The sequence below is a fragment of the Oryctolagus cuniculus genome, chromosome 1 (genome assembly GCF_964237555.1).
Source record: "Oryctolagus cuniculus chromosome 1, mOryCun1.1, whole genome shotgun sequence".
In the NCBI taxonomy this organism is placed as follows: Eukaryota; Metazoa; Chordata; class Mammalia; order Lagomorpha; family Leporidae; genus Oryctolagus; species Oryctolagus cuniculus.
The window spans coordinates 156323933-156351859 of NC_091432.1; the positions used below are offsets into that span (position 1 = coordinate 156323933).

The 27927-nt window shown below is 37.4% G+C and overlaps 1 pseudogene; it reads left to right on the forward strand.

Moving 5' to 3' along the window:
* The first annotated feature begins 1476 nt into the window (after positions 1-1476).
* Positions 1477-27927, forward strand: part of LOC138846183 (cyclin-dependent kinases regulatory subunit 1 pseudogene) — a 130241-nt pseudogene continuing 103790 nt past the window's right edge.

Sequence of the window (27927 nt, forward strand, 5' to 3'; positions counted from 1 at the left end):
AATAAAAGAAAAATGAACAAAATTTAACTTAGGTATATAGTAAGATTATGTAAACTTGAAAAATACCTTAGGATAGGTCCTAGTTAATGTACATTTGTTCCAACTTTATATAATAATCATGTGGGAAAATGTCCATTCTTATAAGTCACCTAAGCGAAGCCATAAAAAAATTACAGAGGCATCTAGGTTTATTGTATGGCATAGGCAGGGAAGCTAGCAAAAACAATTCACATATCCATTTACAATTTCTTTCATCATATCAATGACATAATTTTAACTTTTCTCTGAGAAATGATTCATGTTATCCTTGAAAACTCTAATGAGTGCTAGCAAATGATAGCATGATTTGACGAATTTCTGAAAAGCAGAAAATAAGATTGTATTAATGGGTATATGTCAGAAACCGCAGATTAAGCATCGAGATGAGAAAGCTGTAAGTGAAAGAAAAGCCATAGATTCTGGAAATGCACTATGTTCAGATTAAAGGCATCCTATGAACCACAGCAGGCATGTCTGGAGAGCAGCCATGAGCATGGCTAATAATAGGTCTACACATAACATACAGGAAATACAGAATAGCAAATGCTCCCAATTCCCATCACCTTTACCAGAATTTAGAGTTCTGGCAGTGGCAGTTGGTCTGATCTGAGTGAGACACCAGAAAGTTTCCTTTTTATAGTAAGTGGCAGATGTGGATATTTGGCTCAGAGAGAGAGGAATAAAATAATTCAGTATAAAAAACCATTAAACAGGGTAGATCTTCAACTCTACTCATGGGTAAATATTGATTTATTTATTTGAAAGGCAGAGATAGAGAGAGAGGGAGAGAGAAAGAGAGAGAGAGAGATATCTTCCATTTGCTGGTTCACTCACCAAATCACTGCCATGGCCTACAATGGGCCAGGCTGAAGCCAGGAGCCAGGAGCTTCTTCCACATCTCCTTTGTGAGTGCAGGGATCCAAAGACTTAGGCCATCCTCTGCTGCTTTCCCAGGTGCATCAGCTAGCAGCTGGATCAGAATTGTAGCAGCTGGGACTCGAACCTGCACCCACATGGGATGCCAGCACTGCAGGCAGAGGCATAACCTTCTACACCACAGAGCTCCCCCCCATTTTTTTTATAAACTGTTTTTTATTTTAATCAGTTACATATTTGTACTTTAATTTTTCCTGAATTTGCATTCTTCTATCTGACACTGAACTCCATTGTTTTTAGTGTGGGCCTAAGGAATTTCTTCAGTTTTATGTCATATTCGTTACTGAGAGTGCTGGGTCCGCAGTTACTGCCGCTCTGCAGCTCTACTCAAGGGCAGCAAATCCGCTCCCCTTGGAGCTGAGTCCATCACAGCCTTGGCCATTACAGGAGTTAGGAAGTCTGATGGACACCAGTGTTCATTTTAGAGCTAATGAACAAAGGAGTAAATGAATGCAAGAAGAAATATCCACAATTTGATACATTATTCTGAATTTTCAGAACATGAAGTGTGAAGAGAAAATTAATCTTCTAGAGGAAACATCAGGTTACCAAGAAAGACAAAAGTTTAACATTGGCGTCAGACTTCTAAGAAACGTACTAAATGCTATCTGCTAACACAACAAGGCAAAAACTCAGAATATTCCTCTGGAAACTATATGTTGAACTTGAGCACAAATTAAGCAAATTTTGTAGCTATGCAAGGGCAGAGCGTTTATTCCTGTACAAATTTTAAAACATCATTTGATGTGAAGACCCAGCAAAAGAACAATGAAAGAGAAACTGAACACAAGGAAAAAGATCAGATCCAATTAATAGAAGTAATCCACAATTTTATTTGAGAACTGATCCCTAAAAGACAGCGGCACTCCTGACATAGACTTCTATATGTTCAATTTAGGACAAGAAATATAAACGGCTTTTTTAGAGAAATCATTATGGAACTGTTGGGAGAGAAAAATCAAGAGATGTAGAAGTATCAGATAATAAGATGAATCTGTAGGTTTTCTTCTATCCAGGAGGAAAGGGAAAAAGTATTGGATCTTTAATGAAAAAAAAAGGAATGCTATGATCCAATATGGCATAAACTAAAATGTGACATGTGATGAAATGTAAAGGAATCTATTTGATCTGAATGCTTGGGAGCTTTTGTGTTAAATGGGATAGATTCATGACCACAAAATTATTCCTCAGTTTCTGACTGACTCCACTCATTCTAATTCATTTGTACAATGAAAAAGTAAATAATTAATGATTTTCATCATTATCTAATATACTGGAAAATAAACATTGACTACTTGTATTTATATTTATTGGATCAAACTAGAGAATACATTTACTTAGTTAAAATTATAAAGCTAACCACTAATCAAACTACAATAATACATAAAAATACGAGGTAAGTGGGTGAAAGGAAAATTCAAGCTATATAACAAAATAATTGTACTTCATAGTTAGAAATAAGGAGACATTATCTAAACATTTTCAATTAATAGATATTATGAATATTATTTATGGTTATGGTAAAAAGCACCAAAAAATTTAAACAGAAAGTTAAGTGTTTACATTTTAATAATAGGAGAGGAATTAGAGTAACCCATATTTTATACTCCTTTACAGTTCTTTTAACTAGGTAAATTAATCTCTGTTATGATCTATAAATATAGGTTGAAAGCAGGATATTAAAGAGTTCTAATGGGACAGTGTTGAACTTCTCTCTCAAGGATGTTTTCAAATCCAAGTGGTAGAAACTTTGACTCACGCTGGCTTAAACCATAAAGACATTATGTTATCTCAAATAATTCAGTCTCTTGGTAGCATGGACATCAGGAAAGGCACCTAATACTCATATTGATACTTGATTGCTTTTAGCTTCTCAATGATGCAGTTTTATGATTTCTTTATTTAAATATTGCAACACATTCCATATGCTGCATTCGGCCTCCGGGCCCGTGTAATAGCAACGTTGCTGTGAGCTATCCTATCTCAAAAAGGCAATGTTATAAGAAGATGTTATAAGGGGTAGTACAGCTTCCTAAAAATCCCTTCTTAGAAGTTTCCTTTTACCTTCAAGGCCAGAATTTGGTCAGACATTCTTTCCTCAATGCTATTAGCCAGATTTACTTAGGGAAATTATTAGCTGCCAAAGGAGCTAAGAATAAAGCCATTTTCCCTTGTGTCCTATAAGCATAAGCATACAGTGGCTCTTTTAACAAAACCACTGCTCTCATGAGGAAAAAAAGTCAACTGATGCTTGACAGGAAAACTAGGTTTTTAAGAACACCCCAAGTAGAGCTGCGGATGCAGTGAAGGCTGGCAGGGTGCAAACATTAATTTTAATCTGCATTCCAAAATTGCCTCCTTATCTGGGTCTTAATTTCCTAACGGATGAGCATAGAAACATGAGCTGGGTCAGTGATTATCATAAGCTAACATGCATCAGTATCAGCTGAGAGTTTAATAAAAAACATAAATAACTGGACAATAAATACAGGGTTTCTGATTCAGTATATCTGAGTGTTGTCTAAAACTTTGCACTTCTAACCAGTTCCCAGGCTATGCTGATACTGCTGGCCTGGAAATTGTGTATTGCAAACCAGTGAGTAATGTGATGCTTTTTGTGAAAGCTCATCTTGGAATTTCTGATAAGAAGCAGAGTGAAAAATAGCAAGGCCGTAATAATGACTGGGACTTGTGCTGTGGTGCAGCAGATTAAGCCATTGCTCATAGACATCCATAGCTCAAATCTGAGTGCCAGTTTGAGTGCCAGCTATTTCACTTTTAATCTAAATTTCTGTTAATGTGCCTGGAAAGGCAACCATAAGATGACCCCAGTACACGGGCTGCCACCACACATGTGGGAGGCTTGTTTTGAGTGTCTGTCCTGGCTTCAGCCTGGCCCAGCCGTAGCGGCTGGGACCATTTAAGGAGTAAACAAGCAGTGCAAGTAGTGGAAGATTCTCTCTCTCTCTCTCTCTCTCTCTCTCTCTCTCTGCATTGTTCTGCCTTCCATATAAATAAATCTTTGAAAGATGGAGTTAAATATATACACAAATGTCTATCCATAACATTCACTGAGTCTTGGGGTTTTTTTCTATAGATCTAGATCTATAACAACCGAAAATTCTATTCTTCATTCCATCTAAGAATTTTCTATCACCTATGCTCTATAAATGCTCATATTTTGAAAAATAATTCGATGTCAACTTCTTGATTTTATATCTCTATTCATCTTCCTGCATACTTTAAACAAATGTGATGCAACAATATGTCTGATTTTAAATTTTGGCAATGAAGCACATAATATTCGCAAAATTCTACAGTCTGAGTTACTCCAAAAGTGTTTTGTGGTGACCAACACATAGCTAAAAGCCTTTAAGTATGCCTCAGCTTCTCTCTGTGAGAAATCATTTCCCAAGCTTATTTGACGACAGAATTCATTTAAAAATTGGAAGAATATCAAGCAAAGCTCATGAGATGTAATGTCCATTTGGATTAAACTGGACAACATAAATGATCACACAGATGAATTCTGTGCTATAAGAAGTAGCTGAATTCTGGTTTATATGGTTTTTAAAAAATATTATAAAAAGCAAATTAGAATAATTAAATTATATTCATTATGAACAAAAGAACAAAATAAAGTAAAATAATTTACTTTGTGTTTTGATACATAAAGCCTAAAACACTTTCATAAGACTAGAATTTAAAATGATTTCTTCCTTTTACACTTAACATTGTGAGTAATTTTGCTGAATTAAATTTTTATACTGGGCAGTTATTGTGTCTTTTAGTAGGATTTCTTTCCATTTTAATGCTGTATGACAACCAGTTTGAAGAGATGGGTTGCATCAAAAGTAATAAAAACAGATTGTAATTCAACATTTGAAAACTCTCAAAATAGTATTCTATTTCTAATAGGCAAATTCATCCCATAATATTTTGAAAACATGTCTTCAAATGTTAATCTTCCCTTGATTTATTCCTTCCAATGTTAAATATTTTTAAATACTCTTGTATTTAAAAGTTCTTTTTTCTAACACAAATCTATGTGTCTTTGGAATGTTACACTGAATATATTGAATATCAAATATCTGATGAAATTGTAAACTAACACATACTATAGATTGATAATCATCAAAACAACTCTAAATGAATTAAATGCTTTTAAAAAAGATTTATTTTTAAGCTGGCGCCGTGGCTCATTAGGCTAATCCTCCGTCTTGCGGCGCCCACACACCAGGTTCTAGCCCCGGTTGGGGCGCCGGATTCTGTCCCGGTTGCCCCTCTTCCAGGCCAGCTCTCTGCTGTGGCCAGGGAGTGCAGTGGAGGATGGCCCAGGTGCTTGGGCCCTGCACCCCATGGGAGACCAGGAGAAGCACCTGGCTCCTGCCATCAGATCAGCGTGGTGCGCCGGCTGCAGCGCGCTGGCGGCGGCCATTGGAGGGTGAACCAACGGCAAAGGAAGACCTTTCTTTCTGTCTCTCTCTCTCACTGTCCACTCTGCCTGTCCAAAAAAAAAAAAAAAATTATTTTTTTATTTATTTAAAAATTATAGTTCAAGAGAGGGAGAGACAGAGAGAGATCATCCATCTGCTGGCTTACTTCCCAGATGGCTGCAACAGCTGGGCTACACCAGGATGAAAGCTGTAGGGTAGAATTCCTTCCAGAGCTCCCTCATGGGTGTGGGGGCCCAGACGCTTGGGTCAACTTCTGCTGCTCCATCTTCTGTTGAGTCAGAAGTGGAACAGCCAGGACACAAACTGAGACCCATATGAAAGCTGGCATTGCGGTCAGCAGCAATACTACAATGCTGGCCTGAATTGCTTTTCATCGAATGATGCCAGAAAATCAATTGAAGCTCAGATCAGAAATGACTATTCATGCATTAGTCAATTTCTGTTGTGATGTTTTTTAATTTTAAAATTTTTTATTAATATAAAGAGAACAGATTCCAAGTACTTCATAGATACAGTTCTAAGAAGGTAAGCATACTTCCTTCCCTCTTTTTCTCCCTCAATCCCCCCTTTCTTTCTTTTTTTTTTCTTTAATTTTTACAATAACATACTTTAAATTTATTTTATAATCACAGGGTTAATACACCACAACCATAATGTAGAGCTAGTAAAAAGTAGCTGGACCCTGTTCCAAATAAATATAGACAAGGGCTATAAACAATATTCAAATCATAAGACGTCAATTTCACTCATACACTTTTTTGTATTCTATATTAACTACCACATATCAGGGAAAATATATGATATTTGTCTTCTTGGGACTGGCTAATTTCACTAAGCATAATGGTCTCCAATTGCATCCATTTTGTTGAAAAGAAAGGATTTCAATCTTTTTTTAGGGGTGAATATCTTTTCATCATGTGTGTCTACCTGGATGGACATATTGGTTAATTGCATATCTTAGCCATTGTGAATTGCGCTGCTATAAATATGAGGGCACAAATAACTTTCATATACTGATTTCATTTTATTTGGGTAAATTGCCAGGATTTGGTAACTAGATTATATGGTAGATGTATTTTCAAATTACTGAGGAATTTCCATACTGTCTTCCATAATGATTTTACTATTTTATGTTCCTGTGAACAGTGTATTCAGGTACTTTTCTCCACATCTTTGCAAGCAGCTGTGGTTTTTTTTTTTTTTTTTGGTGAGGTGAATCCCCATTGTGGCTTTTATTTGCATTTTCCTGATGGCAAGTGAACCTGAGCATGTTTTCATATGTTTTCATAGGTCTGTTTGCCATATGTATTTCATCCTTTGAAAAATGCCTGCTCATGTCCTCTGCCCATTTAATAACTGGATTTTTTGCTTTGTTGTTGTTGAGTTTCTTGAGCTCTTTATAGATTCTGGATATCAATCCTTGGTCAGTTCCATAGTTTGCAAATATTTTATCCCATTCAGTTGGTTGTCTCTTAAATTTTCCGAGTGTTTCTTTTGCAGTGCATAAGCATCTCAGCATGATGCAATTCTATTTGTCTAGTTTTGTTTTGATTGCTTGTGTTTCTAGGGTATTTTCTAAGAAGCCTTTGTCTATGCCAATATCTTGCAGAATTTCTCCACTGTTCTCTAGTCATTTGATGGTGTCAGGTTGTACATTTAGGTCTTTGACCTAATTTTAGTTGATTTTTGTATAAGGTATAAGGTGGGAGTCTTATTTCCTTGGTTTCTTGTTTTATACTTCTGCATGCAGAGATCCAGTTTTCCAGGACCGTTTGCTGAAGAGACTACCTTTTCTACAAGGATTCATTTTTACCATCTTTGTCAAAGATTATTTGGTTGTAGATGTGTGGATTAATTCATGGAATTTCTATACTATTCCACTGGTCCATATATTTATTTCTATGCCAGTGCCAGGCTGTTTTGATTATAACTGCCCTCTAGTATGTACTGAAATGTAGTATTGTGATGCCTCCAGCTTTGTTTTTGTTCTTTAAGATTGCTTTACCTATTTGGGTACTCTTGTGTTTTCATATGAATTTTAGCATGGTTTTCTTTAGGACTGAGAAGAATGTCATTGGTATTTTAACTGGGTTGCATTGAATCCGTAAATTGCTTTCAGTAGTTTGGACATTTTATTAATATTTATTCTTCCAACCTATGAACATGATGATTTTTCCATTTGTTGTGTTTTCTTCTATTTCTTTCTATAATGCTTGGTAATTTTTATCATAGAGGTATTTCACTACCTTGGTTAAATTTATTCCAAGACATTTAAATTTTTGTAGCTATTTTGAATTGGATTGATCTTAGATGTGCTCTCTCAGCCTTGGCATTTTCTATGCATACAAAGGTTATTGATTTGTTGTGTTAATTTTATATCTTGCCACTTAACCAAACTCTTTTATGTGTTCAAATACTCTCTTAGTGGAGTTTTTAAGTTCCCCTCTATGTAGAATCATGTCATCTGCAAATAGGGAATCATGTCATCTGCACTTCCTCCTTTCCAATTTGGATCCCTTTGATTTCTTTTTCTGGTCTGATTGATCTGGCTAAAACTTCCAGAACTATATCGAATAGCCGTGGTGAAAGTGGAATCATTCACTGGTTCCAGATATAGGTGGAAATGCTTCCAACTTTTCTCTATTCAGTAAGATGCTGGCTGCAGGTTTGTTATAAGTTGTCTTGATTGTCTTGAAGAATGTTTCTTTTATACTCAATTTGCTTAAGGTTTTCATCAGGAAAGGATGTTGCATTCTATGACGTTTTCTCTGCATCTGTTGAGAGAATAATATGGTTTTTGTTCTACAGTTCATTAAAATGATGTATCACATTTATTGATTTGTGAATGCTGAACCATCCCTGCATACCAGGGATAATTCCCTCTTTGTCCTGGTGAATAATCTATCTGATGTGTTGTTGGATTTGATTAACTAGTATTTTGTAGATGATTTTTACGTCTATGTTCATCAGGCATATTGGTCTATAGTTTTCCTTCTCTATTGTATCATTTCCTGGTTTTGGAATTAAGGTGATTATGGCATCATAGAAGGAGTTTGGGAGGATTCTCTTCCTTTCAATTGTTTTGAATAGCTTGAAAAGAATTGGAATAAGTTTTTCTTACATGTCTTGTAGAAATCAGCAGTGTAGTCATGTGGTCCTGGGCTTTGCTTTATGTCTTGGTTATTTGTCTGGTTTGGTTATTTGTCTGTATATGTTTTCTGTTTTCATGACTCAAATTTGTGGGTTGTATATACCCAGAATCTACCCATTTCTTTTAGGTTTCCCAATTTGTTGACATACAACACTTCATAGTAATTCCTGATGATTCTTTTGATTTCTGTTGCATTTTCTTTTTCATCTCTGATTTCATTGATTTGGGTCTTCTCCCTCCCTTTTTTTTTTTGTTAGTTGGACCAATGTTATATTGACTTTGTTTATTTTTTCAGAATACCAGCTCTTCATTTCCTTGATCTTCTATATTTTTTGTTTCAATTTTGTTTCTTCTTTAATTTTAGCTATTTTTTTCCTTCTACTAATTTGAAGTTTTTTTTTTTTTTCTGGGTTCTTGAGATGCTTTTGTAGCTCATTTATTTGATGCCTTTCTAATTTCTTGATGTAGGCACAAATTGCTACAAACTTCCCTCTTACAATGCATTTGCTATAGCCCTTATTTTTTGATATGTAATACTAGAGTCTTCATTTGCTTAGAGAAATATTTTTTAAAGATTTAATCTATTTATTTGAGAGGTAGAGTTATAGACAGTGAAAGGGAGAGACAGAGAGAAAGGTCTTCTGTCTGTTGGTTCACTCCCCAAATGGCCACAATGGTCGGAGCTGGGCTGATCAGAGGCCAGGAACCAGGAGCTTCCTTGGTCACCCACAGGGGTTCAGGGGACCAAGGACTTTCGCCATCCTCCACTGATTTCCCAGGCCATAGAAGAGAGCTTGATTGTAAGAGAAATAGCCAGTACTAGAAACGGCACCCCCATGGGATGCCAGCGCTACAGGTGGTGGATTAACCTGTGCCACCGTGCCGGCCCCCAGAAATATTTTTTAAGATTTATTTATTTATTTGAAAGTCAGAGTTATACACAGAGGAGACAGAGAGGCAGAGAGAGGGGTCTTCCATCCACTGGCTCACTCCCCAATTGACCGCAATGGCCAGAGCTGTGCTGATTCGAAGCCAGGAGCCAGGAGCTTCTTCTGAGTCTCCCATGAGGGTTTAGGGCCTCAAGGACTTGGGTATTTTCTACTGCTTTCCCAGGCCATAGCAAAGAGGTGGATCGGAAGTGGAACAGCTGGGACTAGAACCGGCACCTATATAGGATGCTGGCACTGCAGGCAGTGGCTTTACCCACTATGCCACTGTGCCAGTCCCTCCAGAAATATTTTGATTTCTATTTTGATTTCTTCTGTGATACACTGTTCATTCAGAGGCATGTTGTTCAATCTCCATGTTTTTGCATATGTCCTAGAGACTCTTGAGTTGTTGATTTCCAGCTTCATTCCACTGTGATCAGAGATGATGCATGATAGGATTTTGGTATTTTTGAATTTGCTGAGACTTACTTTATGGCCAACATATGGTCTATCCTAGATAAAGTTCCATGCACTGATGGAAAGAATGTGTATTCTGCAACAGTGGGATGAAAGGTTCTGTAGAAATCTGTAAAGTCCATTTGATCCATAGTTAGATTAGCTGTGTTCTGTTGTTGTTTTGTTTTGTTTTGTTTTGTTTTTCCTAGTTGATTTGTCCTTTGATGAAAGTGGAGTGTTTATGTCCCCCAATACTATTGTTATTGGAGTCTGTGTCTTCCTTAAGATCCATTAACATTTGTTTTAAATAGCCATGTGCTCTGGCATTGTGTGCATATGCATTTATTATAGCCAGCTCTTCATATTGAGTTGATCCCTAATCGTTACAAATTGCCCTTCTTTGTTTCTTTTAACAGAGCTTCTGTGTAAAAGACTATTTTTCTGATCTTAGCATGGCTACATCTTCTCATTTTTGCATTCCATTAACATGGAGTATCTTTTTCCATCCTTTCACTTTCAGTCTGCATGTATTTTTGTTAGTGAGGTGTTTCTTGTAGTCAGTAAAGAGATGGATCTTGTTTTTTAATCCATTTATCCAGTCTGTATCTTTTAATTGGAGAATTTAGGTCATTTGCATTCAAGGTTATTAATGATAAGTAATGACTTTGCCCTAACAATTTTCTTAAATATGCCTATTGTTTGCCTTGGATTTCCTTTGTACTTCTACTGGGAGAACTTCTGCCTTGGCATGCTTCAATAATGATGACTATTTTTCTGTGTTTCTGTGTGCAGCACATTCTTAAATATCATTGTTAGGCTGGATGAGTGTTGACAAATTCAATTTCCATCCGTTATGAAATGTGCTTATTTCATCTTCATTCATAAAAGAGAGTTTTGCAGGTTACAATATTCTGAGTTGACAGTCTGTTTTTCTTTTAAGACTTATACTGTGTCTTTCCATTCTCTCCCATCCTGTAGGGTTTCTGATGAGAAATCAGCTGTGATTCTAATTGAAGATTGTCAGAAAGTAATCTGGTATTTCTCTCATGCACATTTTAGAATGTTTTCTTTGTGTTTTTCTGTTGGAAGTTGGACTACAATGTGTCGTGGTGAAGATCTTTTCTGATCATATTTATGAGAAGTTCCAAGCAGTTCCCTTGTAAGGGGTTTCTATCACATTCAGGACATATTCAGAACATATTCTATGGGTTGACAGCGTCTACGGAACTTCCCATCCACTACCTCACTGATAACCTTTCACTCTCTCTAGCCACAGTGGACTCTTTTTTGTTCCTCAAACATGTCTAAGGCACACTTCTTTTATGACTTTTGGCCTTACCCTTAGTCATTGACTTCCTATGAATAATCAGTAGTACTGAGGGATCATAATGCTGTTTCCAGAAAAAGAACATCATACATTAATATAAATCTCAGCTAATTCCTCAAAAAACCATAACTACCATCTTTGGACTGTCTTTAAAGAAATTTGTTTTAAACAATGAATGTCAAGATCTGATAACTTAGTTGAACATAAATGGAGCACTTTAATCTATTCCTTCAAAGTCCTACAAAGAGAGCTTGTCTTTTATCAATACTTGTTTCAGAGGCACATACATACATGTATGTATACATATATATGTGTCCATAAAACAGTTTCATTAAAGGTTCTTCAAAACCAATTCCTTATTTCTTTAATTAGACTTCTGGTTAAAAAATTATGTATTTGGAGTTTGAGGGAACTGTTCAAACTTTTCTCTGGCAATGAACAAAATGCTTTTAAAAAATTTGTAGCCAGGTTGTGCTTGAAAAACATCCACTCTCTGGTTTTATTCCTGTCTTCTTTCTCTGGAAAATTCCTTTGTGAATGCATCCTGTAACGAAATTGCCCAAAGTGGCTCTTTCTCTATTTCTTGGTTCCACTTCTTGTTTTGTTTATATATGCATTTATTCACTTGAAAGGTACAATTACAGAAAGAGATGGATAGAAAGAGAGAGAGAAATAGAGAGAGAGAGAGATCTTCAATCCACTAGTTCATTCCGCAGACGAAATAGGGAGCCTTGAATTCCATCTGGGTCTCTCACATGGGTGATAGGTGTCCAAAAACTTGGGCCATCTTCCACTGCTTTCCCAGGCACATTAGCAGGAAGCTGGATTGTAAGTGGAGCAGTCAAGACTCAAACTAGTGTTCATATAAAAAACCGGCATATTAGGTGGTGGCTGAACCCAGTGTGCCACAATGCCGGCCTGCCCATTTGGTTTCACATTTGTACATTTTGTAAGTCATTTCTTTCCCTGGAATGCTCTTCTTAAACCTTCCTCCATGGAATTACTCTGTTTAATCCTGAAGTACTTAGAATTGCACAGTCTCCAGTTGGCAGCCACTAGCTTCATGTGACTAAATATAAGTTAAAGTAGAATAAAATTTTATTTCTTTCATTTTACTAACCATATTTCAAGTGGCCAATTGCCATTTTGAGCCAATGCCTATCACTTCGCTCAGTACATATATCAAATATTTCTATCATCACAGAAACATTGATTGGAAAGCAGTGACTTGCATCTTATAATGTATGATATTGCATCTCCTTTATTTCTGCCACATTGCTGAAATCTTGTTCTTCTACACCTTAGGAATTCAGAACAGTATTCATCATGTTGTAATTGCTTACTACTTATGATTTCATTATATTGTGGAAGGTGTAGTTGAATAAGACCTAGCCTCCAAATTAAAATTAATCAATGAACAAATTTTATTTCTTCCTCTTTGAGGTGAACCTAAAAAACCTCTAATTTCCATATGTTAAGAAATATTGCTATGTCAGATAGAAAGCAGATATGCAAAATCAAATTTCAATTTTACTTTTTTCTAATTACATAATCAGACATTGAATAAAGGTGATTTCTTTTACCCTTAACAAGATTAGGTGTATTCCACTGATTTTTCAAAAGATTTTGGTTCCTCAAATGTTTCTCTTACCATGGTGGATTGACTTACACACTCACAAACAATAATATGCTAAATTTCATAAAGGTGTTGAGTAAAATGATTAATCTTGCTCATGTTTGCGTACTACCTGATGGGAAAAATATATGCTGAAAACCTAGGCAAATAATAAACCCAAAGTGGCATGCCTTGGTCCTGAAACTACTTTTATTTTATTGCTTCTTCTTCCTTATGATCAGCTTCCAAGAGTTTGAAAAAAAATAGCAAAATTGGTTTGGGTGGCATATGTGTTCTTTTGGAAAATGGAGATTTCACATCATAATGAGGCATAGTGACGATCTGGTGAGTATACTAAAGTGATTTGTTTTTAACCTTCATTTCATGAAAAAAAAGTAATTTATTTTAATTTGGAGACCAGCATTAACAGCACAGAATTTTCTAAATGTAGGTCTCTTAACATACACTGTAGCCTCAGTGATAACAAATATTCAAAATGACAAACTGAAGTGAGAAAGTGACATGTTCAACTCAAGCATGATTTACTGTTTTGCTAAGGGGTTTTCCATAAGAATGAAATGATATTTACAATTCAAGCAGGTAGATACAAAGCAATCTGAAGTTTTCAGAAGATACCTCTGTTCTCATTTACAGTTCAAACTATGCCTGTACAAAACATTTTCTCCTTTTTTCCCTTCCTATTTCTTTGCATTCTGTAAGTTTCTGTCTTTTTTAAATACCTTTCTTTAAGGGCCATCGTTGTGTTTCAGTTGATTGTAAATGGGAATTGCTACCAAATTGCACAATCACAGACAAGCTAGCCAAATACTACAACACTGGGAAAAATGCACCTTGGATGAAGGCTCTCAAAATTTACATTAACTGTTGTGTAGAAGCATGAAAAATCAAAATTGTACAGAGAAACTTTCCTACCACTGATGATTTTTTCCTATGAATGACAGATAGAGAAGAATTAATAGTACCTACTGTCTAGATCTGCTCATTAAAGACACTGCTGGTCCAACCACATATGGTATCCTCCAAAATTTATCATAATATGTAGTATTGTTACCTTCAGGCAGCAAATATTATGGAAAACAATTAAATAAAACACTATGGTGCTATCTGTGAATAGAAAACAAGTCAGGAATTCAACTATCTGCCCCACCCAGTGGGGTAGCCAGAATCTGTCTATCCAGCATCCTCCTGCCTGAATTTACAGGGTGTGCCATTTAAATTGTAGATTTCATTTGCAATGGGATGGATGTGAATGCAGTGACCCAGCCTTCTACTCATCAATAAAGATTTTTCTGCATCTTTCCCTGAAATATTATTCCTACAGTTTGTATTTCCATACGAATCACCCGATAAGCCTACGGAACCAAGACAGACACAGCAGGAACATTTCTTTCCTCGTGTGCTTCCATTTTTGAAGTTGACATTAAATAGCAGTACTGGGAATAATGAGTGAGGCTGCATTGGCTTCTGTGGCTCTGAGTAGTAGTAATGTTAGAGGGGAAGCCACAGCACCGTGATCACAAGATGAATTAAGAACGCTAATTCAGATGAATGACCTTTGACTTGTTTAGGGAAGGCTACTGTTGTAAGGAAAAATGAGGATAATATTGCCTGTGATTTGGGGTTTCACTGTCATAGTATTTGCTGGTTGAAATTTGCCAGATAGTATCTTCACAAAAGTGTTTTATTTTTATCACTTTGAGGGTTTTCTCTTAAAGAAACTTGTGCATATTGCAGGAGTGTGAGTCACAGTCCTTCTATATGCCAACCATTTTTGATAATTGTAATAGTCAGCTTTTCATCACTTCAGTTAAAATAACTCAGAGGAGATACTTAGGAAGGAATGAGATTTATTTCTGCTCATGGCTTTGGAGGTTCAAAGGGCAGCCCCATTGGTCTGGTGTTTGCTACGTGTGGTGAATTGTAGTTTGTGTGAAGAGGGAGAATCACATGGCAAGCCAGGAAGCAGAGAGAAAGGAAGCTCTCCTGACTTTTATAATCAACCTTCTCAGGACAGCTACACTCAGAGGGTAAGCCTCTACTGAGCTAAAGACCTCTGATTTGGCCTATTTCTGAGATACCATATTTAAATGAAGTCTCCATCCTTAATCCAGCAACCATTCAATTAGTCCATTAACTGTTAACCTGTCAAATTTCTACACGATTTGGGGAGAGACAAAATTACCCAAACAATAACAATGATCAAGATCACTCAGGAACTATTCTACCATTTTTGATGCTTTCTTAGCTTAACACAGAACAACAAATATCATAGGAAGATTGAAATATTTGAACTATGATTGGAGAAACTCAGTTTAGCTTTGGAAACTGGGCCAGTGCATTTAATTGAGAACACATTTAAATTTCTTTGATATTTCTATATAGAAAAGTGTAATACCCAAGGTGAAAACGTATCTCAGCTAAATTACATTAACTTTGTTAAATAAGCAAATAACCATTTTCCTGGAAGCAAAAGAAGTGGACACAATATAAGTTACTGGCATTAGCTTTTGTACATCCAAAATAAGCAATTATTTTTCTTTACAATTATTTTTAATTAGCAATTAGTCATGCTGAATAAATATTTTATTATAAGAGGTCATAAGAAGCAATTCAACCTTCTAGTAAACATAATTGATTCCTGTCTGTTTGCAGCTCTTGAAACTCTGCAGCCTCCCTTGGTTGGGTAGGACGTGTCAAGACAAGAATAACATGAGTCCCACATTCTCCTATTGCCAGTGTTATAGACATGCACAGCCTATGATAGGATTATAATGGCTATAAAGTTTATTACATGGTTTCAGGGTGAGAAGGACCTATGAGTTCTATGGTTGAATTTGCTGATCTTAGTGCTTCCCTATGTAGGGATTGAATTTAAAAAGGTTTTTTTCTTCTTCTTTGAAGTAGAGTTTGCACAGAACCGTATACAGTACACATGGAAACCACTCCATGGGAGAAACTAACTCCAAGGAGTTTCAATCTGAAAGAAGCGCCCTTGCCTTCACAGTCAGACATACCAGTAATGGAAGGGGAGAAAGATGAGCCATGAAAAAGAGTGCCTTTGATGAAAAAGATGGATGTGAAATAGGTGCATATAATTACTCTAAGTTGTTTTGTAAAAAAACTTTAATTTTTTTTTAGATTTTATAATAGGCTTGTATAAAGTCTTTATACTATTGGAAAGTTGAGAATTATGCATTTATTGTACAAGTAAGTTATTTATATATTTATATTTATTCATTTGCTTGGACATGTGAAACTTGTTCCAAAGAATATGATAATGAAGTCAAGTCTAAGACAATATTTTAAAAACTGGGAAGATGGAAAAATGCAAAGATTAAGGACAAAAACCAGTAAGATAAATATTTAAAGGCCAGCGCTCTGGCGCAATAGGCTAATCCTCCACCTAGCGGCGCCGGCACACTGGGTTCTAGTCCCGGTCGGGGTGCCGGATTCTGTCCCAGTTGCCCCTCTTCCAGGCCAGCTTTCTGCTGTGGCCAGGGAGTGCAGTGGAGGATGGCCCAAGTGCTTGGGCCCTGCACCCCATGGGAGACCAGGAGAAGCACCTGGCTCCTGCCTTCGGATCAGCGCAGTGCGCTGGCCGCGGCGGCCATTGGCGGATGAATCAATGGCAAAAGGAAGACCTTTCTCTCTGTCTCTCTCTCTCATTGTCCACTCTGCCTATCAAAATAAATAAATAAATAAATAAATAAATAAATATTTAAAATGCAAGTTATAACTGACAGAGCACCAGTTCTTCTGTTTATCTGTGAATTTAACTAACCAGTATAAAAGAATAAATAATAGTGGATAAATCAAACATTCTTACAATCCATAACTTAGAATATTATCAAAGATGAAGTATAACCATGTGATGAAGATTGAGACTTGAGAGAAATTTATCCTATGGATCATCATAAATTATTTTTGAATAATGTAAATATTGATGCTTTCACGAGGTGCTTTTGTAGTAAATCTAATGAACTATATCAGTCTAAGAGTTTTTAGGTTCCTGGGCTGGGTATAGCGTGTCCTTGGTACAATATACTTTACCCAAATGCATTATCAGCCAAATAAAAAACAAAAGAAAGAAAGAAAGAGGGGTTGACAAATGCCATCTATGGATATCCTTCAGTATACTTGAAAAATATCAAACATGAACATGTGTGTGTGTGCATATACACAGCACATTCTAAACAATTAAAATGAATGATGAGGAAATGGGGTATAGGACAGAAAACAGCCAGGCTCTTTCAGTTTTGTTCTGTTTATGAATGAATGCATAGAAAAGTATAGATCTTTGAGTGAACTCAGCCAATTTCATGAACTTTACCTCACCCTGATTTCTCTGATACCTTTATTTCATAATGCTACTAACCAGCATGTTGTCACATGACCTTGAAATATTGTGAGTAATCACTTCAATTGGAAAATGTGCTCCCTGCTCCATCTTCCAGCTGATCCGCTCCAGTCTTCTCTTACTGTACTGTTGTCCCAAACTGATCTTGCTGAGTAAAAATTATAGTGCATTGTTTACATTTAATTCTTTGTCAAGTATAGTTGTACTTCAAATATTTTAGAAGGTCATGGAAAATACATATTATGAAAATGTGTTTTGGGAAGTGACCAATTGGGGGGGTATTATGGGTCAAGATAGAGTTCACCAGCACTCAGAGAGAGGGAAAGGAAGAAAGAAAGAAGGAAAGAAAGAAAGAAAAAAAGGAAGGAAGAAGGGAGGAAGGAAGGGAGGGAGGGAGGGAGGGAGGGAGGGAAGAAAAAATAAATGAAAGAAAGAAAGTAGAAAGAGAAAGAAAAAGAGAGAGAAAGAGAGAGGGAGGGAGGGAGGGAGGAAGACAGGAAGGAAGGAAGGAAGGAAGAGAGAGGAAGGAAGGACTATTGAACTGAGTTAGATATATTTCATACACTGAAAGGGTGCAGTGGGCAGTTAGGATTAGCTAATGGCTACCTGGCTGCTGTCTACAGATTACCACCTGGGACATATCTGTATATACATGAAGATTGCCACTGATTAGGTTTATTTTCCACTTACAGTTAGGGATTTTTCACCAATGATTTCTTTAACGCTTGGGATTTTTTTCCAGTGATTTTTCTGTTTGCTGGAAATTTTCACTTGTAACCTCCTTATTGCCACATCCCAGGTGACCTCCGCCCTCTGTATGGATCAAATTTTTTTTGCATCAAAATAAACAAAACTTATAGTTCTATATTCCATTTTCAATGAACTTTATGAAGTTCCCTGGTCTTGGTGATTATTAATAAAGTATAGGTTACTAAAAATCATAGTATCACTGCTAATTAATATGTGCTTAGTTCTAAAAGTCTTCAATGTTAAATACACAAGCTGTGACTAGGTTAAGTCTCCATGAAGTTCTTGTTAAATTAAATTGCTAAGACTTGCATCATTTATTTATGTGTAACCCTCTTAGGTCTGGCTCTTAATTTCATCATATATTTCCATGTGTCACATTTTTATATTCCTGAATGTAATGTGTTATCCCCATATTTAAAAATTATGCATTCATTCATGTTAGAGGTTTGAACATGCGTCTACACACACAAAAAAAATCTTTTCAGCTAATGTCATTATCTTTAAGTCATTCTCTTTGGATACAGTTATTTTAGTAACAATAAATCAATTTATTATTACTGTTATCTATATGATATTTCAAAACATTTTCTTGAGAATTTTGTCTTTGATATGGACTACTCTCTTTGTTGCAATGAAAATAGAAGCAATCGGGGGAGTAGACGTTTGATAAGTTTTTAAGGTGCTTGCGTCTCATATCTGAGTGTCTGCATATGAATCCTGGCTCTGTTCCTCAATTCAGCTTCCTGCTAATGTGCACACTAGAGGAAGCAGGCGATGGCTCAAGTAGTTGAGTCCTTGCCACCTATATGGGAGACCCAGACTGGGTTCCCAGTTCCTTGCTTTGGCTTGGACCAGTTGCCTTTTGAGTAATAAATCAGTGATGGGAGATCTCTATGTCTGTCTTTCTCTAAAAATAGAATTTTGACAGTCATAGTGTGCAGAACTCCCACAGTTACAGGGAGCAAGGGGTCTGCCCTCCGCCCCGCAAGCCTTTCCCATATTCAGATAGAACGCTGGCTTTCCCAGAGCCAGCTGCCTGCCCAATAGAAGTTGGTTGGTGCTCTGCCTAGGCAGATTGAGTCCAGGCATCAAGATAGAGGGAAGGAAGAGGAGCACTTCACAGGCCTAAAAGGGTACCCTACCACCCTCCTACACTCTGGGCCAGACTCAAAGTCAGTGTGGACCACAAAGAAGTCATCCCTTTGATATAATCCCCCAGTTTGGTGTGCAGAAAAGACTTGATGCTCAATTTACAGTTGTCCTATTAGCCCACAATTTTTTTTAAGTAAAGCAATTGAGCTGCGGTTGATCACAATCTACTTAAATGGAAAAAAAAAAAAAAAAAAAAAAACAAAAACAAAAAAAAACACCTCTCCAATATTCTGACCTAAACTACTGGCTGTGGAATCTTCATGTTCTCCTTGTCAAAAGTACAATTACATTTATCTTCTTTCTTTCATTATTTTGTCAGTCTGTTTGAGTTTGCAAAGACATGATGTTTTTAATGATAACATGGCAAAGTCTCCTCTTCTCTCTGCCTATATTTTTCCTGATCCAAGGATTTGCCTGTTTGAAATATGCTGAGTTGTTCTACTTTATCTGCTGAACCATCCTTGGTCCCACCTTTCTATGAGGTTTGTTATTATAATTTTGCTAATTTGAAGATCACTAACTGATGGTAAATTCATTTGACTAAAAAAAATATGTAAAAGTAAAGAAAGGAAACATGAAAAGAAAAACTTAGGTCCAAAACAAATAAGTCTTCAGATCACAATTCCAATATTCACTTGCAGTTAAACTATGTTCAAATTAGTCTAAATTGGTTTCCTCATGCAAATGGCAATATCATACCTTAAATGAGGATAATTTTTTGCATATAGACTGATCAGTTGGATAGCCTATTTGAATTGTATAGCACAGAACTGGCATTGTGGAATAGCAGGTTAAGCTGTAGCTTGGGATGCCTATACTTGTGTGACAGTTGTACTCCTCTTCTTCTTTCCGCAAAAAGTGCTGGGAAAGCAGCAAATTATAGCTTAATCGCTTGTGTCCCTTCCATCCATGTGGGGGACCTTGATAAGTTCCTGGCTCTTGACTTTATCCTGGCCCAGCCCCAGCTATTGCAGCCATTCGGGGAGTGAACCAGTGGATGGAAGATTCTCTCTCTCTCTCTCTCTCTCTCTCTCTCTCTCTCTCTCTCACACACACACACACACACACACACATCTTCCTTGGCAATTTTAACAGAGTAAAGAATGTTCCTCCTACATTTTTCTCACAGTATTTATGGAGTACAATTGCAAATGAAATTCTAGGTGGCCAGTGCCATGGCTCACTAGGCTAATCCTCCGACTGCGGTGCCAGCACCCCAGATTCTAGTTCTGTTGGGGCGCCGGTTCTGTCCCAGGTGCTCCTCTCCCAGTCCAGCTCTCTGCTGTGGCCCGAGAGGGCAGTGGAGCATGGCCCAAGTGCCTGGGCCCTGCACCAGCTTGGGAGACCAGGAGAATGCAACTAGCTCCTGGCTTCGGATTGGTGCAGAGCGCCAGCCGTATTGGCCATTTGGGGAGTGAACCAAGGGAAGGAAGACCTTTTTTTCTGTCTCTCTCTCTCCTTGTCTAAAACTCTACCTGTCAAATAAACAAAAAAAAAAAAAAGAAAGAAAATTCTATAAAAGTGAAGTGAATCTGAAATGGAGCTCAGTGAGAAAGAGCCTTGATGTTCTTACCTTCTCAGTGGCCTAGGAAGTGAGAGAATAAGAAACATTGAACATTACACCAGGAAGGGTGCAACAACATCAGTGCAGCTTGTTAGACTTCCACAGAGTGGAATGTCATTAGCTTTTAGTTTTGAAAAAAGGGAATGAAAAATTTAGGAAAACCCAGGCTGATGAAATAAGCCACAAACAAACAAACATAAACAACCAAACAAAACAAGCAGAGTGATAACCTACCAGGAAACTGAAAATAGGTGTTGTTTGTAAATCCGACCTCAGGTAACAAGTGAAGTAGGCAGGCATATAGGTTAAAATCGATTAGGTTTGTGAGCTGGAAGACCACACCTTTACCACACCCCTGTGTGACCTCATGCCCCTACCTGGCCACAGCTGGGTGCCCACCAGCCAATCAGGTTAATTAACCACTCCCTTTTGGAAGTGGGTTAAAAGCCTGGGACACAGTGTGTCCTCCCTTCTCTTCTTCCCTGGCCTCTTGCCAGGAGGGAGCTTGCTGGAACGCTGCGTCTCCAGGGCATGGGGCCTTTGGGTCACCCGCCCTAGGCTTTCTGGCCTAGATGCTCCTCCATGTGGCTGGTTCCTGGTGCTCGGTATGAACTCAGATCCACCTCTCTCTTAATAAAGCTCTCACTCTCCTATGCATATTTCTCACTAAATAAAGGCTTAAAATGTACCATTCTGCCTCGTTTATCTGTGCCAGTATTTAGAATTCTTCTCTGAATATTTGGCAAGAACCCTCTTGGGCGTATTAATATTGGGGATTTATTAATAAGCATACGGTGAAATCGTATGGTGCCCCAAATTCTGGTAGCATATGTGGCAACCCAGATGGTGCTTCTGAGGAACTTTAAAGGGCCACATTTTCATATAGATTTTTGGGGGTCATCTCCGATTTCAACAAGGATGTCTTCCCTGCTGCTTTTCTCCACCAGAATTTTGCATTTGCATCAGATTCCCAAAATGTTTCCCATCTTAGAGAGATGTCTTGCATTGATGAAATAGGGATTTACTACTTGAAAACTCCAAATATAAAGTGAAATGTTCCTTTCAATTTTCAAGGTGAATTGAAATCAGAGAAGACCCCCTAAAATTTACCCTGAAATGTGACCCCTTAAAGTTCCCTAGAAATGCTATCCGGGGTGCCACATGCGCTACCGCAATTTGGGGTGCCTTACGATTTCACCATGGGCTTGCTACTAAATCCCCAATATTAATAAGCCCAAGTGGGTTCTTGCCTAATATTTAGAGAAGAATTCTAAATACTGGCACAGATAAACGAGGCAGCATGACATGTTTTAAGCTTTTATTTAGTAAGAAAGGTGCATAAGAGTGAGAGCTTTATTTAGGGGAGAGAAGTGAATGGGTGTTCATACCAAGCACCAGGAACCAGCCACGTGGATGAGCATCTAGGCCAGGAAGCCTAGAGCACATGGCCCGAAGGCCATGCGCCCTGGAGGCGCGGGGCTACAGCAAGCCCCTTCCTAGCAAGAGGCCAGGGAAGAAGAGCAGGGCCGGGCACACTGTGCCCTAGGCTTTTAACCCACTCCAAAGGGGAGTGGTTAATTAACCTGATTGGCTGGTGGGCACCGTGGTGTGGCCAGGTAGGGGAATGAGGCCACACAGGGCTGTGGCAAAGGCATCAGGTAGGAGCATGAGGTCACACAGGGGCGTGGCAAAGGCGTGGTCTTCCAGTTCACAAATTTAACAATTTTAGCCTGTATGCCTGCCTACTTCATTCCCCCCTCAGAGACTCCAGACCTTAATCTTAAGGGAATGTTGATGGGCATCGAGTCTCCATCTTCTGTAGCTACTTCTGCTGATTAGGGGCGCAGACCCTGCCTGTTCTCAGTCTGGAAGTCTCTGCCTATCTCATCTAATGAGTTCATTTCATGAGCTGGATCTCTTTCAGTCACCACCATCCTCAGTGGCTCCTGCATGGTCATCATTATTCTAAGAAGCTTCTGGGTTCTGCTGGGTTATTTTAGATATAAATGAAGGTCCATTGTCACTCTGGAGTGACCGTGGGAGTCCAAAGCATGACAAGATGTCTTTCAACATGGCTTTAAACACCTCACGTGCTTTCTTCATTTGGGTCGGAAAGGCCTCTATCCATGTTTTTTTATTGATACTGTAAAAGTATCAATAAAGACTAGAAGGTACCTATAATTGCTTGTTGGGGGCATATTGGTAAAATCAACCTGCCAATCTATACCTGTTTATGTTCCCCTCCTCTGCACAGGAGTCAACAGGGGAGGTGGCCTTACATGGTGAGGGTTATTCTGTAAACATAGTGGCCAAGAGCAAGTCACTTCCTTTATGACCATATTTGGTCCCTTTCTTCCAAAAGCTCAGGAAACTAGTTGTACTAAGGCATCTCTTCCCAAGTGGGTAGAGTTGTGTAATTTTCCATTAAATGGCCATTGGTAGCATAATTCTGTGATTTAGCATCCACTATCCATTTGCTTTTTAGTATAGCCTCGCTGTTGAGTCCATTAATTTTCAGGCTCCGTATAGTGAGATTCCTTAGCTACTTCCAAAGATTGAGGTATAAGGGCCGATGCATAAGGGCCATTTCCAAACTTTCCTGTGTAGCTGCTCTATCTGCTAATGCATTTCCCTGGTTAATATAATTATCTCCCTTCTGATATCCCTTGCAGTGGATGACGGCCACTTCTAAAGGCTCCGGGACTGCCTGAAGTAGAGCCAGTATCTCTTTTCCATATTTAACAGGGCAACTCTTTGCAGTCAGTAAGCCCCTCTCTTTCCAGATTGCTGCGTGTGCATGCAACACAAGGAAAGCATACCTGGAATCTCGCTGGACTTTTCCCAGTTGTAAAGTCCTAGTCAATGCAATAAGCTCTGCCTTTTGGGCTAAAGTATTGTGTGGTAATGCTTGGGCTTCTATCGTCTGCCTTTCTAACTCCTTCCTTCAGATAGCTGCTGCCATCAGTAAACCATTCAGCATCTGGATTTTCCAGGGGCTCATCTCAAAAGTCTGGTCTACTAGAGTACATCTGCCTAATTCAGAATGTCTGCAAAATAGATTTTCCTTATATTTAAGAAAAATATATTAGCTTAAGCAAATTATGTTGTTCACTAAAGTAATATATAAAATGTTTAGTGGAAGGAAGGAAAGTTCAGGATTTGAAGTTCTCTTAATTTTGATAGGGATGGAGGCTTCTTAATTTTAATGATTTAAAAATTGTCTATCTTCTAGATAGCTCTTAGATGTATATGCCTTTACAAATGGAGATTAAAAGAATGAACACCAGGGCCAGCCTAGTATTGCAGCCACTTAGGCTGCTACGTGGGATGCCTATATTCCATATTGGAGTTCTGATAAGAATCCTGTCTCCTCTTCTGATCCAGCTCCTTGCTCATACACTTGAGAGGCAGCAGAGGATGGCCCAAGTGCTTGAATTATTTTTACCCATGCAGGAGACTCAGATGGAGTCCTTGGCTCCCAGCCCACAGCCCTGGCTATTATGGACATTTAGAGAATGAACCAGCAGATAGAATATATCTCCCTTTCTTCTTCTTTCTCTCTGTCTCTGCCTTTATAATACATGGAAAGAAAGAGAAAGAAAGAGAAAGAAAGAAAGAAAGAAAGAAAGAAAGAAAGAAAGAAAGAAAGAAAGAAAGAAAGAAAGAAAGAAAAAAAGAAAAGAAAAGAAGAAAGGGAGAGAGAGAAAAGAAAGAATAAATATTGAAAATCACAACTCATGTTAACCATCTATGCAATAAATATCTGCACTTAGAAATTTTGAAGCACTTACATGGAAGAGTCACGACTTCTCCATATGCTTAACCACTTTGACAAAATGGCTTAGTTTGTAGGACATTTTGACTCAAAATCTTTAAAGCTGAAAAAATATTTTAACCCTGCCCAGGTGAATATATGTAGTGATATTTCAGAAGGCACAATGTTTAGGAAAGATTGTGGTTGGCGAAAGATAAAACATGATATTTACTAAAATGTGCGGTATGATGATGTTTGCATAAAATTCTGACATTGTAGCATATTCTCTGAAAGCTTAGAGTTGCACAATAAATGTTTTGTAAGGGAAAACTAAAAGCATTCTCCACCAATTCATGTAAAGCCTTAAAGTATGCACATATTATAATTAGAGCTGGCAATGAGGAGGTGACAGACAAAGCTTTTGTAAATAACTTGATGCATCTTAAAAGCAACTATTTGTATACCAAAAGCATGGAAGAATGCAAAAATAATAACTGTGGCCCTGGTTTTGAATTTCTGAGATTTTCTTATACAAAAGGATGTGGTCTGCCTGAGAGTTCTTTTATAGTGAAGATAAAAAGGATAGACAGATAAATGGAAAAATTTTACCCATCTGGGTATTGCACATCATATGAGGAAACATAGATGATACTGATTTTGGAAGAAGAAATTGATATAATGAAAAAAATTTAAGTGAAATTGTAAGTCAAATTGCCATTAGAAGTGGATTGCACAGAGCAGGCAAGTTAGGAAAAATAATATATATTCCTTGGTTTTAGACCTTCATAATCAGGTTTTGCTTTTTTGTATTCAATGTGGCATTTATCTATTGCTTTAACATTTCATCATTAAAAAATGATACACACTAAGATTCATACTTCTGAGCTATCAAAATCTTAGTTTCACAGTTCATCCTAGTTTTACAAAAAGACAAGTAGCCTGCAAGTAAATATGAAATTTGGCTTCAGTAAATAAAAATTTAAGTATTTTATAAACATCACAAAGTATTACTTTCTGTTTTCAACAGATGAATCATTTTTAAAATCAAGAAAATAATTGTCATATCTAATATAGGGTATACAATTATAATATGTATAATATAATTCAAAACACAAAATGCAAGATAAATTATGGATCCGATTTATGACTCCCTCAACTCCTGGGTCTTCCAGAACAATCTAGTAGTCTGTTTAATGTCATTTTCTTATAGCCTAAAACTGTTTTAGCATTTCTTTTTGTGTGACTATACTGGTTGAATAAGAATCTCTCAAATTTCATTCATAGGAATGTCTATTTTACCTTCATTTTGAATAGACAATTTTGCTGGTTGTAGAACTTGGGTGAGCATATTTGTACATCAGGAATTTAAAGTTGCTGTTTCACCGCTTTCTGAATTCCCCTTAATCTGATGACAAGTTAGCTACAGTTTACATTGCTGTTGCCCTCTGTATAATATGTTGCTTTTCTCTAGGTACATTTATGATCTCTAGTTCTCAGCAATGTGACTATGGTGTGACAGGGTATGGTTATTATTCCAAGTTATTTTCATTTTATTTTTTAATTTTTGAGAATATTCAACAAATATCTTTCTGAACCCTCTTACAGTCTCTCCACTTGTTCTACTTTCCACAGTCTGTTTCCATCTTCTCATTCAATCCACTTCATGCTTCATTTCCTAACATCACTCACTTTTCTCTATACTATCTCCTCTGATTGACCATGTATCTTGGTCTTACATTCTGTGTCTCTGATAACTCATTTTTGCACCTTGATTTGCAGATTTTATTTCTAAATCATTATGTAAATTGAGGGCTCTAAGTCACAGAAGACTTTACAGATTATTGCTACTATTTGAGATAAGGAACATGGCCACATGTATTTCATTTTTTTTTTTTTTTTTTGCTTTTTAAAAGACTTATCTAGTTATTTGAAAGGTAGAGTTACAGAGATGGGCAGAAAGAGAAAGAGAGAGAGACAGAGAGAGATAGAGAGAAACAGAGAGATCTATCATTTGTTGGTTCACTCCCCAAATGGCCACAATGATTGGGGCTGGGCCAAGCCCAGAAGCCAGAAGCCTGGAATTGTATCCAGGTCTCCCACATGGGTGGCAGGAGTCCGAACACTCTGGCCATCGTCTGCTGCTTTCCCAGGTGAATTAGTGGGGAGCTGGATTAGAAATGGAGCAGCCAGACTGTAACCAGAGCTCATATTGGGTCCCAGCATTAAAAACTGCTGTGCCACGCCAGTCCCAAATTTGTACTTTCTTCTACAACAGCTTTAAATCTTCATTATTTTCTTGATTCATTTTAATCTTCTCCAATATGTGAAACCTCTGTGCACTGCCAGCATCAGACCTTCTTTCCTTTCATCTTTTTATTACTTATTTAATTTTACCTAGAAATCTTTTGCATAAGATATACAAAGTTCATTCATTTCATATATACAAATTTAGAAGCATAGTGATCCTTCCCACCTTACCCTCCCTCTGCCTGCACTCCCACACTTCTTCCTCCTTCCTCTCCTGGTCCCATTCTTATTTCATACAAAGATCTATTTTCAGTTAACTTTATACTCAGAAGATTAACCCTATACTAAGGAAACAGTTCAACAAATAGTATGAAGGGAAAAAAAACGTTCCTCAACAGTTGAGACAAGGGTTATTCAAAGTCATCACATCTCAAAGTATCAATTTCACTCCTATAGATTACCTTTTAGGTACCCTATTAGTTACCACAGATCAGGGAGAACAAATAGTACTTGTACTTTTGGGACTGGCTTATTTCACTGAATAAAATTGTTTCCAGTTGCATACATTTAGTTGCCAATGACAGGATTTCATTTTCTTTTTTTTACTGCTATGTGGTGTTTGATAGTTAATAAATACAATTTCTTTATCCAGTTGTCAGTTGATAGATATCTGGTTGATAGTATTTCTTAGCAATTGTGAATAGAACTGCAATAAACATGGGGGTACAGATGACACTTTCATATGCTGATTTCTTTTTGTTTGGGTAAATTCCAAGGAATGGGATGGCTGGTTCATATTGGGTAAATTCCCAGGAGTGCAATGGCTGGTTCATATGGTAGGTCTATATTGAGATTTCTGAGGTGTTTACATGCTGTCTTCCACAGTGGCTTTACCAGTTTATATTTCCACAAACAGTGGATTAGGGTACCTCTTCCCCAACATCCTGTCAGCAGTTATTGTTTGTTGATTTCTGTATAAAAGCCATTCTAATGAGGATAAGGTGAAAACTCAAGTGGTTTTGATTTGCATTTCCCTGATGGCTGATGATCCTCTGGAAAGAGGAGGATCATGACTTCTATGCAAATCAATCAATGTGATACAACATATTAACAAACTGCAGAAGAAAAATCATATGATTATCTCAATAGATGCAGAGAAAGCATTTGATAAA